At 48.1% G+C, this 13,912-nt stretch overlaps 1 long non-coding RNA gene across 2 annotated transcripts; it reads left to right on the forward strand.

The window, feature by feature from the left end:
- Nucleotides 1-1,884: 1,884 nt before the first annotated feature.
- On the forward strand, nt 1,885-13,545 carry LOC129628640 (uncharacterized). Of its 2 annotated transcripts, none has more exons than XR_008702838.1 (4): nt 1,885-2,148; nt 3,236-3,410; nt 3,658-3,740; nt 12,647-13,545. It is a non-coding gene; the product is annotated as an uncharacterized LOC129628640 (long non-coding RNA). The 2 variants fall into 2 exon arrangements; XR_008702837.1 differs by lacking the exon at nt 12,647-13,545 and adding an exon at nt 8,290-8,627 and having other exon boundaries at nt 3,658-3,714.
- The last annotated feature ends 367 nt before the right edge of the window (nt 13,546-13,912 follow it).

Below are 13,912 nucleotides of genomic sequence, written 5' to 3' on the forward strand. Positions count from 1 at the left end.
TGTCCACAAAGGCCTGCGTCTGCCCCTTCGGTGCAGGTGGCCACAGCTGGCCGGGAGGATGCACCAGGGGCGGGCAGCACAGGGCCGCAGCCTGGCTCCTCAGAGCCCGGGCGCTCCCACCGCACAGGCAGCTGCTGGCCATGCTGGGCCAGGCTGCAGAGCTTCGGAGAGCAGCCTGAGGCCGCTGCGGGGAGCACAGCGCTTCCGGTTCCCGGGAGGTATGTGCACCTGCGTTCCGGGGGCCCCGGCTCAGAGTCTTCCCCCGGCTGCTCACTTCCTTTTCGTTTCCCTTGGTCTCCCGCCCACTTCCCTCGTTTTCCCGTGTGGAAATGAGGTGGGGTCTCGGGAATCACTGCAGCGGGCGGGCACACAGTGAAGGGGCGGGTGACCTGCCTTAGAAACGAGGGAGGTCTTGAGAGCCCACTGCTGAGAAACGTGGTCGGGTGAATCCTGGAGGGAACGGTCTGCCGTCCTTCACGTTTTCTCAGCAGCCATCGCTCTCCCAGAAGGTTGTGGGGACCTCAGGGGTGGGCGAGGGACTCGGCACTTGGAGGAGGTGGTCCACAGAAGCCCCCTCCCCAAGGCTGTGCCAAAGGCCCTGCCTCCCAGGTTTGGGCTGGTGGTGGCGGAGCAGGGAGGGCCTGGAGGCTCGGCCCGGGCAGAGCCGGGACCTCTGAGCGGGGCCCCGGGCAGAGCTGGCCAACCTCCCAGGCTGCTCCAGGCACGCCAGCGCCTCTGACAGCTGAGTTTCAGCTGTGCGAGGGGTACTTGTCCCCTTGGTAGTTCCCACTGGACGCTTCAGTGATGAGGCTGGGGGGCAAGCACAGAGGAGACAGCGGCCCTGACCTGGTGGTGATGATGGGGGAGAGGACCTGACCTGGAGTTGATGGGGGAGCGGGGCTGACCTGGTGATGATGGGGGGTGGGGCGGACCTAGTGATGATGTGGGTCGGGGTAAGTCTGACCTGGTGATGGTGATGGGGCGGGGCTGACCTGGTGGTGATGGGGGCGGGACAGGGCTAACCTGGTGGTAATGGGGGCAGGGCTGACCTGATGGTGATGGGGGCAGGGCTCACCTGGTGATGATGGGGACGGGGCTCACCTGGTGGTGATGGGAGGGCAGAGCTGACCTGGTGATGATGATGGGGGTGGGGGGGGCTGACCTGGTGGTGATGATGGGGGCGGGGCAGGGCTGATCTGGTGATGGGGGCGGGGCTGACCTGGTGGTGATGGGGGGCAGGGCAGGTCTGACCTGGTGGTAATGGGGGCAGGGCTCACCTGGGGGGACGGGGCTCACCTGGTGGTGATGGGAGGGCAGGGCTGACCTGGTGATGATGATGGGCGTGGGGCGGGGCTGACCTGGTGGTGATGGGGGGCAGGGCTGACCTGGTGATGATGATGGACGTGGGGCGGGGCTGACCTGCTGGTGATGGGGGGCAGGGCAGGGCTGACCTGGTGATGGTGGTGGGGTGGGGTGGGGTGTGACTGACCTGGTGGTGATGGGGGAAGGGTGGGGAGCAGGGTTCCTAAGGAGGTGGTTTCTTCTCCCCCATGGGGATGGGTTACTTAAGGAAGCTCTTCTAGTCCATGGAAAATGTTATGTTTGTGAATATGTTTTGGTTTTGTTTTTCTGAAGAAAGGATCGCTCATGTACTAAGTTTTAGCTTAGTAATCTCCCAAATGGAAAAAAGCCATTATGTAAAGACAAGGTGATTTGTGAGGAAGAAAAATAAGCTCCCTGACTTCCTCCCGTGAACTGTGACCTTTGTCGCTTGTTCACTTGTCTTCTTCTGTCGCAGACAGACCGTGGGGTGCGGGGCCGGGGCTACTGAACTGAGCTCACAGGCAGAGCAGGTGAGCAGCACGTCATTCAGGTTCACAGTGAGGGGAGGCCTGTCGAGGGTTCCCTGGACCCCAGAGGCTCAGGGAGCTCAGAATCAGGGACGGGCTCCCTGGAAGCAGGTGAGGCTGAGTGTGTGCCCAAGAGTGGCTGGTGACAGGCCTGGGCAGTGACTGCAGGCCTGAGAGGGTGATGAGGAGCTAGCGTGGGAGCCTGGAGGAGGAGGCCGTGCCCCGGCCCTCCCCTGTGTCACTGCACTTCAGGTTGGCTGCGTCTCTGTAACCTCCAGGAGTCAAGCCTGGCCGTAAGGTGAAGACCGAGAAACCCCCTCCACACACAGCACTTGTCCGGACCCACAGGGCCAGGAGGTGGGGGCAGTGGCCCAGGCTGGCCTGACGTGGGCAGAGGTGCCAGGGACGGGCTGGCTGCCCCTGAGGCTGCAGGCACTTTAAACAGCGGGTCTGGGTCTCCCCCGAGGCCTGTTGTCCCTGGTGACCGGGTGACGGCACTGGACCTCCCTTGTCCCCACACATGGAGATTTAGGAAGGCAGCAGGGTTCACCGTTGTAAAATCCGCATCCCAAGCAAATCCACACGAAACCTTCACATGCAGTTCCTGTTGCTCTCGGGTCCCTGCCCAGCCTGACCCATGGCGCCTTTTCGTCAGGAGTGCCGCCTTCCACGGGCACTCACCTGGCTCGCGGTGTGGTGTGAAGTGGACTTTGCTGGGTTGGATGCAGCGTGCAGGGCTGGGGAGACCAGCGGGGCGTGGGGCAGAGGGCCCTGGGCCGTGTGGCTCTTGCTCCCCTATCCCTGAATCTTCAAGGGGCCCTTTGGCTCCATGTCAGGGGCGACCCAGGCCCAGCCAACCCCCACAAACACGCAAAAGCCATGTGGCTGGCCCCCGAGCACTGGTCTTGGGTGAGGCACAGAAGACCCTTGGTTCCAGCTTCTGTAACAACCAGCATCGTCCTGTCTCTTCACTGGTTTTCTCCTCGGAAAAGGGGGGCTAATAGCACCTGCACCCCTGTTCTGTGCCCCCGTGAGCACCCCTCGCCTCAGTTTCGTGGGTGTTCACGGGGCGGGCAGTGGGCTCCAGGCAGAGCCTCCTTCTGAAGGGGTGAGGGCTTGTGCCCACCCTGGAGGCTGAAGCCCCTGCCTGCATCGCTGGGGCCATGAGCTGTCACCCTGCGGCGCAGGGCTTGTCGGGGGGATTCCATTCATTCACCAGCACACACCTAGGGTGACCGCTCTGTCCAGGTGGAGACTGCCTGAGGCTGCGCTGGCACCAGCCGCCTGCACAGAGAGGCCCGGGCCGCTCGGGGATGGCAGCGGGGCTGTGAGCCTGGGCGTGCTGGCGTACTGACCATCACCCCCCTCCCCCCCCCCCGCCCCAGGATCCAGGACACCGTGGGGACACGGCTGCTGAGCTGGTGCCTGCCTGCCTCACGCCCTCACCCGAGCTCATTCAGCCTGGCCCGGCCCAGCAGAGTCGAGGGAGGAGACGGCCAGCTAGCGCTGCCTACAGACAGAGCCTGGAAGGAAGTGTTTAATCTTCAGGAGGAAGAGAAAGTAATGCCTCCCGAAGCAATGCGCAGGGAGGGAGCCCCTGAAATTCTCTGAGCTAATGAATACCCCCTGGACAACCTCCCGAACTGCTGTGACATGATAATTGGATCTAATGTCGTAATTTTAACGCTTTTGACACATTTGACTTTTACTAATGAGGCTAACTGTGCGGGCGGGGTGACTGGCAGCTGCTGCTGCTTGGCCCTGAGGTTACTCTCATTTGTCTTTGATGCAAATTGCCTTCTACCAGGGACCCGGCGTGGGAGAGGTCACTCTGCCTGGATGACTTGGAATTACTGTCTGGAAAGTAAGGAAGCCTGGGACCACCGACAGGTGAGGGAGGCTCGGGGTCTGGGTGAGGGGAGGATGAAGCTCCAGTCGCTGGAAGCTTTACCCCCTCCCTGCCCCCAGGGCAGCGGGCAGCTTCAGGCCTATGAGGCTTCCTGTCCAGGAAGGAGGCCCCGGGGTGGGGGTGAGGTGCCCATGCCCCTCTCTCCAGGACCCAACTGCCAACTGGAGACTGGGGCCCCCCAGGGGCCAGGGGTGGAGGGAGCCCCAGTCTCCAGTTGGCAGTTGGAGACTGGCCCCGCCAGGCTAGCCCTCCTGTCTCTGGCTCCCTGGTCTGCACAGTGACCTGCGACTCTGCCCTTGTGTGGTGATGGCTTTTGTCCGCGGGGACTGCCTGCGTGTCACGGACGTCTTGTGGGGGGGCACCCTTTGAGAAGGAGACCCCACTCTGGGTTCAGGAGCTCTGGGTTCAGGCCTCCCCATTTGCATCGCCCAGACAAGTCCCTGCTTGGCGTGTGCTTCCTGTTCCTTTGTGTATTTACTGCACTGTATTGGCTGATATTTTATTAAGTACTTGCTTTCATTTAATGGAGGATATCTTCCTATAGTTTTTTTTTTTTTTAACAATTTTGTGGTCTTGATATTGTAATGTTGGCTTTAGAGATAAATTGGATAAATGTTCTCCCTGGTCTATTTTAACAAAGAATTTGAATACTATTTGTATTATTTCACACTTATGTGGAAAAAATTCTTCAGTGAAGCTGTCTGGGTTTGACATTTTATTTGTGGGAAATTTTTTTTTAAGATTTAATACTTTTAATAGGTGTAGTACTCTTGCCTGGAAAATCCCATGGATGGAGGAGCCTGGTGGGCTGCAGTCCATGGGGTTGCTAAGAGTCGGACACGACTGAGCGACTTCACTTTCACTTTTCACTTTCATGCATTGGAGAAGGAAATGGCAACCCACTCCAGTGTTCTTGTCTGGAGAATCCCAGGGACGGGGGAGCCTGGTGGGCTGCCGTCTCTGGGGTCGCACAGAGTCGGACACGACTGAAGTGACTTAGCAGTAGCAGTAGCAGTAGGACTATTCAAATTTTATATTTTATATTGATTCATTCTTTTTGTCCATCCCAAAATTAATCTGTTTCACTGAAATCACCAAACTTTTTGGCATGAAATTGTTCATGATGAGTCATTACGATGTTTAATGTCTGTGCAGTCTGAGGGTTTCCACTCTTCCCTTTCTTCCCTTCAGTTTATGTCCTCTGGGTATTTTGATCTTCTTTTTCCACTGTAAAAGCTTAATTTATGCAATTTTAGGTCTTTTTTTTTTTCAATTATAAGCATGTAAAGACAGAAACTTCCACGTACCATTATTTTAACTAGATAGCACAGATTTCCGTATGCTGTGCTCTCATTTTCAATGTATTTTCTAGTTACCCTTGTGTTTTTCTTTCTGTGACACATGGGTTACTTAGAATTATGTTGTTTGATTTTCATATATTTGTATATTTTTACATATATTTTTACAACTCATTTTTAAATTATATTGTGGTCAACAAATATTCTCAGACTGATTTATTTTCTCTTTAGATTTAGAACCTGACAAAAGGGTTATCAAATTGAATATTCCCCGTGCATTTGAACTGAATGCAATTCTGCCACTACATGCAGCATTTTATTAATTTGAGTTAGATCAAATTAATTGTTTGATAGTGCTATTCAAGTCATCTTTCCACTTATTGATTTTGTGTCTCCTTGTTCTGTTCCTTACAGATGAATATTGAAAAATTTAACGACAATTTTGTAGCTGTCTATATAACCTTTCTATTTTAACTGTTTTTGTTTCTTTTATTTTGAAAATATATTATTGGGTGCATCAGTTCAGTTCAGTCACTCAGTGGTGTCCCACTCTTTGCAACCCCATGGACTGCAGCACGCCAGGCCTCCCTGTCCATCACCAACTCCTGGAGTTTACTCAAAACTCATGTCCGGTGAGTCGGTGATGCCATCCAACCATCTCATCCTCTGTCGTCCCCTTCTCCTCCCGCCTTCAATCTTTCCCAGCATCAGGGTCTTTTCCAGTGAGTAAGTTCTTTTCATCAGGTGGCCAAACTATTGGAGTTTCAGCTTCAGCATCAGTCCTCCCAGTGAATATTCAGGACTGATTTCCTTTACGATGGACTGGTTGGATCTTCTTGCAGTCCAAGGAACTCTCAAGAGTCTTCTCCAACACCACAGTTCAAAAGCATCAATTCTTCGGTGCTCAGCTTTCTTCACAGTCCAACTCTCACATCCATTCATGACTATGGGGAAAACCAAAGCTTTGACTAGACGGACTTTTGTTGGCAAAGTAATGTCTCTGCTTTTGAATATGTGGTCTATTTTGGTCTTATCTTTTCTTCAAAGGAGCAAGCATCTTTTAATTTCATGGCTGCAGTCACCATGTGCAGTGATTTTGGAGCCCCGAAAAATAAAGTCTCTCACTGTTTCCACTGTTTCCCCATCTATTTGCCATGAAGTGATGGGACTGGATGCCATGATCTTAGTTTTCTGAATGTTGAACTTTAAGCCAACTTTTTCACTCTCCTCTTTCACTTTCATCAAGAGGCTCTTTAGTTTTTCTTCGCTTTCTGCCATAAGGATGGTGTCATCTGCATATCTGAGGTTATTGATATTTCTCCCGGCAATCTTGATTCCAGCTTGTGCTTCTTCCAGCCCAGCATTTTGCATGATATACTCTGCATATAAGTTAAATAAGCAGGGTGACAATATACAGCCTTGACGTTCTCCTTTTCCTATTTGGAACCAGTCTGTTCCACGTCCAGTTCTAACTGTTGCTTCCTGACCTGCATACAGGTTTCTCAGGAGGCAGGTCAGGTGGTCTGGTATTCCCATCTCTTTCAGAATTTTCCACAATTTATTGTGATCCACACAGTCAAAGGCTTTGGCATAGTAAATAAAGCAGAAGTAGATGTTTTTCTGAAACTCTTGCTTTTTCAATGATCCAACGGATGTTGGCAATTTGATCTCTGGTTCCTTTGCCTTTTCTAAAACCAACTTGAACATCTGGAAGTTGAGGGTTCATGTACTGTTGAAGCCTGGCTTGGAGAATTTTGAGCATTACTTTACTAGTGTGGGACATGAATGCAATTGTGCGGTAGTTGGAGCATTCTTTGGCATTGCCTTTCTTTGGGCTTGGAATGAAAAATGACCTTTTCCAGTCCTGTGGCCACTGCTGAGTTTTCCAAATTTGCTGGCATATTGCGTGCAACACTTTCACAGCATCATCTTTTAGGATTTGAAAGAGCTCAACTGGAATTCCATCACCTCCACTAGCTTTGTTCGTAGTGATGCTTCCTAAGGCCCACTGAACTTCGCATTCCAGGATGTCTGGCTCTAGGTAAGTGATCACAATATTGTGATTATCTGGGCTGTGAAAATCTTTTTTGTATAGTTCTTCTGTGTATTCTTGCCACCTCTTAATATCTTCTGCTTCTGTTAGGTCCATACTATTTCTGTCCTTTATTGTGCCCATCTTTACATGAAATATTCCCTTGGTATCTCTAATTTTCTTGAAGAGATCTCTATAGTCTTTCTCATTCTATTTTCCTCTATTTCTTTGCACTGATCACTGAGGAAGGCTTTCTTATCTCTCTTTGCTATTCTTTGGAACTCTGCATTCAAATGGGTATATCTTTCCTTTTCTCCTTTGCCTTTTACTTCACTTATGTATTAGGTGCATGCATATTTAAAATCATTGTGTCATCTTGATGAATTTACCATCTATTTCATCTTTACAACATGTCTCTCTATTTCCCTGGTAATATTCTTTGTACTGAATATTAATACTTTCACTGTATTTTTTAGGATTAATATTGGCATAGCAAACACTCTCCCACTCTTGTTTTTTATCTGTGTCTTTATATTTAATGTGCATTTTTTGTAAACAGCTTGTAAGTTGGTCTTGCTTTTTGTTCAGTGTGACCATCACTGTCTCTTAATTGGCAGGTCATCACTAATACTAAATAAAAACATCACTCTGTTTAGGCTCATGTACCCACATTATGGAGAAGGAAATAGAGACCCACTCTCCTAGTCTTGCCTGGGAAATCCCCTGGACAGAGGAACCTGGTGGGCTTTAGTCCACAGGGTCACAAGGAGTCAGACAGGACTGAGCGGCTGTGCACACATGCGCCCATATTATACTGCTATATGTTCCCCATGTGTCACTTTTGGGCTTTTTGCCTTTTCTCTTTTTTCTGTCTTCTTTCTTTAAACTTTTTGTTTTGAGAGTATTGTAGACTACAGAGCCCTTGCGGAGATAACACATGCTCCTCACACAGCTCCGAGTCTGTTACCATCTCACACTTGAGAATTAACATGTGAACAGAATCTAAGTGGACTTCGCTTGCCCACTGTCCCGGGGTCTGGCCCAGAGCCTTGCCTTGTCTTGAGGGGCCATTTCTCTCTTTTTCCCCATAACTGACAGATCCTCCCTGTGGGCTTGTTTCTGGCGACCCTGACTCTTGACCAGTGCTGATCAGGGAGTGAAGGATAGCCCTCATTTGGGGTTTGTTTTCTTTTTCTTGAGGTTAAGCTCAGGTGATGAATTTTGGGGAAGATCTGCACAGAGACAATATATGACAGCGCTGCTGTGTCCTTGCGTGACACGAGGCCGAGCCAAGGAGGTGAAAGACTACCTCTTCTCTTGTAAACCAGCACCTTTCAGATAGAAGAACGTCCACATTATGCAAACATCTGTTTCTCGATTGTATTTTACCAACCGGTTCTAACGTTCATTGGCTGAACTTGCCTGTATCTATTATTCTTGTGATGTTCTGATAATGGTTTTAATTCCCTCTTTTTTTTTTTTACACTCATTGATTGTAAATTTTTGGTAAGGAAAATTTCTCCCTTCTCCAACATGCATTTTGGGTGGATTTTCTAGGTATCGTTCTGTTATTGATTTCTAGTTTAATTCTCTTATGGTCTCAGAACGTCTTTTGACTCTGACCTTTTAGATTTGTCATGGTTTGTTTTATGCTAAAAAACTGATCTGTCTTGATGGAAGCCCCACACGCGTGTGAGGCATGTGTTCTCCATTTGCTGGGTGAAGGAGTCTATAAAAATCAGTTTAGCTGTGCTTGTTGACGGTCGTGTTCAGAAGATCCAGGAACACCCTCACCGATACTCAGTTTTCCTGTTCCGTCAGTTACTGGGAAAGGAATAAAGTCTGTGATTGTAGACAGCCCTGTGTTGCCTCAGTCTCCCGCAGCTTTTGCTTCACGTGTTTGGAAGCTCCGGCTGTGTGCACGCAGGTGTCCTGTCTCCCTGGGGAGCAGGCCTCCCACCGCGTGAGTGCCCTCTGCGCCCTGCCGGTGGCGCTCTCCCGCGGACCTCACTGTCGTGTCCCCGGAGCTACTCCAGCTGCCTTTCGAGTACAATCGGAGGACTCGTCTTTTCTCAGACTGTTCCATTCTAACCTATCTGTGTCTTCGTCTTTAAAGTTGGTTTCTGACACAGCAGTGCGCTGGGCCTTCTTGTTACTTTTCGTCCAGTCTGTAAACCTCTGAGTCTTAGCTGGCGTGTACAGACCATTCACGTGTAATGTGATCATTAATACGCTGGATTAAATCCATCATCTTACTGTTTTCTATTTGTTCTGTTTTTTCCTCTCCTGCTTTCCTTCAGGTTATTTGAGTATTTGTTTACCATTTTAGTTTCTGAATTGATTTGTATTTATATATATGTGTATTTGTATATATATACATCTATAAATTTGAACACATGCATATACATGTAGGCATATGGTGTAAGTATTATGCATATATACATATGTTTACATATATATTTTTTAACTCATTGGCTTAGGGTATATAGTATATACCTTTAATTAATTGGAGCCCTTTATTCAAGTAATACGATGCCATTCACATTAGCACAAGGACCCGCTGACCAGGTTTATCCCTAAATCCTCACTCCATCCTTTTTCTCCTTGTTCTCATATGTATCATTTTACATAATCTATAAAAACACAACACATTGCTAATAATTTTGCTTTAAACAGTCCATTGTTGTTACAACAACTGAAATAGGGCAAAAAAAATTTCACCTACCTTCAACTATTCTGTTCCCTGTGTTCTTTATTTCTTTCTGTAGATCTAATTTTTGTCTGATACCATATTATTTATACCTGAGAAGTTGCCTTTTACTTTTCTTGGATTCTAAGTCTAATGGAAATAAATTTTCACTGCTCCTTTTTTATTTTTGTCAGCAAAAGACTCTATTGATTCTTCAAGTTTGAATAATATTTTAACTGGGTTTATGGATCGACAGAATTTCCCCCTTTTTCTCCTTTAAAGATGTCTCTGCACCATCTTTTGTTCTGTGTTGTTTCTGAGTCATGGTAACTCCATATTTGCTCCTCCAATTGTTCTCCTGCCCCCAGCAGGCTTTAGTGAGGATTTCCTTGTCTCTTGTTTTCAGGAGTTTGCTGTGCCGTGCCTCGGAATGTTATTTGTTCATTTGTTTCTTTTGTGTTCATCTCTCTTGGTGTTTTCTGAGATTCTTGAGTGTGTGACTTGGTGTCTGTCATTCACTTGGGAGAGCCCTCCATTGCTGTTACAGTAAATATTCCTCCTGCTCTGTCCCACTCGCTCCACACGGGATTCCGATTATGCAGACACCTCCTTCCACAGCGAGCACGTCTGGAGCTCCCGCCCCTCCTCCAGCACATACACACTAGGTTTTCGTCTTTTTGCTTTCAGTTTGAGAAATTTCTGCTGGTCTATCTTTGCATCCCTGGATCCTCCCTTTCCCTTTACTTGGTTCCTTTCTCTAATTATCCTGTTACAGGATTTCCTCTTCTGTCATTTATTTTTCGCTTCTAGCCCCTTTCCTTGTTTCTTTCAGTTTCTCTTTGCTGAAATTACCCTTCTGATCATGCACATTACCCATTTTTTCATTATCGGAGAAGGCAATGGCAACCCACTCCAGTACTCTTGCCTGGAAAATCCCATGGATGGAGGAGCCTGGTAGGCTGCCGTCCATGAGGTCGCGAAGAGTCAGACATGACAGCGATTTCACTTTCACTTTTCACTTTCATGCGTTGGGGAAGGTAAGTTTCTAACATACTAATCACAATTACCCTAGCTCCCTCTCTGATAGTACTAGCATCTGTTTCATAGCCGAGTCTGGTTCTCATGATTACTTTGACTCCTTGAAGTGTATTTTGCTGGATGTTTCATCTTCCTTGTGGAATCCTGGTGAAATCGGGACATCTTGGGTAGCATGGTAGATACAGAAGTAAATAGTGTATGGACCTGAAAGTTGGCTCACCTCTCTGTCTGCTAGGCAAAGTTCTGAGCAAATCTAATTATGTGCCAGGCTGGATTTGGAGGCGTTGTTGCTATGGTAATGCTCAGGGTTCAGCGGCAATTCACATTCCCCTAGCAGTCTGGGTGTTTAGGGTGAGGGCTGGTTTGGATGCGTTTCCTGGTGCCTGCTGTGTCCTCACCCTTTACCCTCGGCTGGTCTGTCTCTTGCAGCCTATGTGCCATGGATCCTGTGCTGACGGGGTTTGGGGGTGAACAGGGGTTCTGTTGTTCTGGTCAAGCTGTGCCTTGGCCACGGAGAGGCCCTGGCCCCTCGGTCATGGGAGGGCAGCCTCTTAGCTCTGAGGTGGTCCTGTCTGCCTGGTGTAGTGTGGACACGTCTCTCTGCGCCCCGGGGTGGCTTCTGCTCTTGCCCCTTCCTGCGAGCTGCACTGAGCTTTCCCCAGTGCCCAGGGGCTGACAGTGCTCTTGCCTGTCCCGATTCCTATTTTCCAGGTCGATGAATGTAAAATCAGCACACCACATGGTGTAAGTTTAAGGTGTAGAACGTGCTGATTTGATACACTTATATGTTTCACAATTATTCCCCCACACTTCCATCACCTCATATAATTACCCTAAGGCAATTAGTGAAAAATATATATGTATACATATGTATATATACATAATACACCATATGCCTATATGTATGATACATGCATGTGTTCATACGTATAGAGGTATATGTACATATACACACATATGATATAAATACAAATCAATTCAGAAAGTAAAATGGTTAACAAATGCTCAAATAACCTGAGGGAAAGCAGCAGAGGAAACCAGAACAAATAGAAAACAGCAAGGTGGTGGATCTAATCCAGTGTGTCGACAATCACATGATGTGTGAACGGTCTGTACCAGTTAAGAGTCAGAAGTTGACAACTGGATGAAGAGTTAACAGCCGGCGCACAGCCGTACAGACCGAGGTAACCATCAGCATTTATCGCAGGTCTGCCCTGAGTTGGGCACAGGGTCTGGTCAACGCTGGTATGTTAGACCCGTGAGGTCTCTGAGCCCATGGAGATGGGAACCTAGAATGCAGTTCAGACGAACAAAAACCACTTTCATGTCACTCGTCCACAGAAGATTACTTTGTTTGGATGAGCAAGTGTAATTTTCCGTCTTCAGAAGTGTGCTTACTGTGAGACCAGTAGTTGGTGTAACCCTCAGACGTCACCCGGGACAGCGTGGTGCTGAACCTGCCCTCAGGTGGACACTCCGTAGTGACCGAGTGCCTCCCTGGGAAGAGACGGATTAGAGCTTAGCTTACAGAGCGTGGAAGGAACTCAGACCTAGCCTGTCAGGAACGCTGAGCTCTTTCTGGGGACACCTGAGCGCCAGGCGGCACCAAGTCCATGCCCTACTGTTCCCTGCATTCCACGCTCTGCAGCGGAGCCATTGGCCCTGTTGCAATGCCCACTGCGCAGATGCCGTCGCACAGGCGTCTTCACAGCCCCAGGACGCCCGGGCTGCCGTGTCGCCGACGCAACTGCAGCTCCCAGCAGTCTGAAGTGATGCTGCCCAGTCAACTCAGGGTACAGTGTTAATTTCTGTCTTTGTGGTTTAACACAGATGCAGGGGGTCCAACCAGCCAGCAGAGTGAAATTAGAAGCAACCGGCCTTATATCTGAGAAACAAGTACCTCTTCCTACTCTTGCTTTCATCCTGAAAACCAAGTGTCTTTTCAAGACGCTACACAGAAAGCTAAAGCCAGAAACTTGCTGATGCGTGGAGAAAACATGGTGCTTTCACTGAAAAATCGCTGTATTTTTGTTTTCTTTCTATATTTTACAGCCACCTCCTAGCGGCAGTATATCTTTCTGTCTTCTAGGGCTCTGCTCACTTAGCCAAACAAGGCTGGCTGTTGCCTATTGTAAGGTTCTTACACTACAAGTGAAATGGAATAATGCCACTTGAGGGTGAATAGTGATGTATTAAAACTGTGCTATCAATCCCAAAGCAGTCACAAACATAATAGAATACGTACTTGTAAGTAATTATGCAAGCAAAGTGATAAGTAGGGTTTACCTGGAAATGCAAGTTTGGCTTAACCCTGGGAAATCAGTTCCTGTAATTCACATTAACTGTATTAACAAAGTAAAAACGAATAATCACATTATCATTTAGCTGTTTCAGTAAGAGCATGTGACAAAATCCTACTTCTGCCCTAATAAAAATTATCAGCAAATAGAAGGGAACTTTGCAGACAGATAAAAGATTTACAACACACCTACAGTTAACAACATATTTTAAAGGAGAAAGACTGAATAATTTCCCTCTAAGAGCAAGAATAAGGCAAGGATACCTAATGTCACCACTCTTATTCAGGATTGTCCAGATTAGAAAAGAAGTCAAATTATTTTTATTTGGAAACAACATAATAGTCAATGTAGATGCTCCAATAAAATCTGTATCCCCCAAATCTATTAGAATAAATAAGTTTAGAAAAGTTATAGAATATAGTGTCCGTATACTAAAAGCAGTTATATTTTTGAATACTAAAAATAAGCAGTAAAAAATTAAAATTTTAAGATACCATATAAAATAAAAAATATGAAACAGGGACAAATCTGTCAAAAGATCTTTAAGACCAGTACACGAAAAGCTACAGAGCACTTTTGAGAAATTAAAGAAGAGACTGAGCAGACGAGGGGCTTCCCAGGTGGCACAGGGTAAACAGCCTGCCTGTCCATGCTCGAGACACGGGAGGCCTGGGCTGGATCCCTGGGTCAGGAAGATCCCCTGGAGGAGGGCATGGAACCCACTCCAGTGTTCTTGCCTGGAGAATCCTGTGGACAGAGGAGTGTGCTGGACTACAGTCCACGGGGTTGCAAAGAG

The sequence above is a fragment of the Bubalus kerabau genome, chromosome 15 (assembly GCF_029407905.1).
Source record: "Bubalus kerabau isolate K-KA32 ecotype Philippines breed swamp buffalo chromosome 15, PCC_UOA_SB_1v2, whole genome shotgun sequence".
Classification (NCBI taxonomy): domain Eukaryota; kingdom Metazoa; phylum Chordata; class Mammalia; order Artiodactyla; family Bovidae; genus Bubalus; species Bubalus kerabau.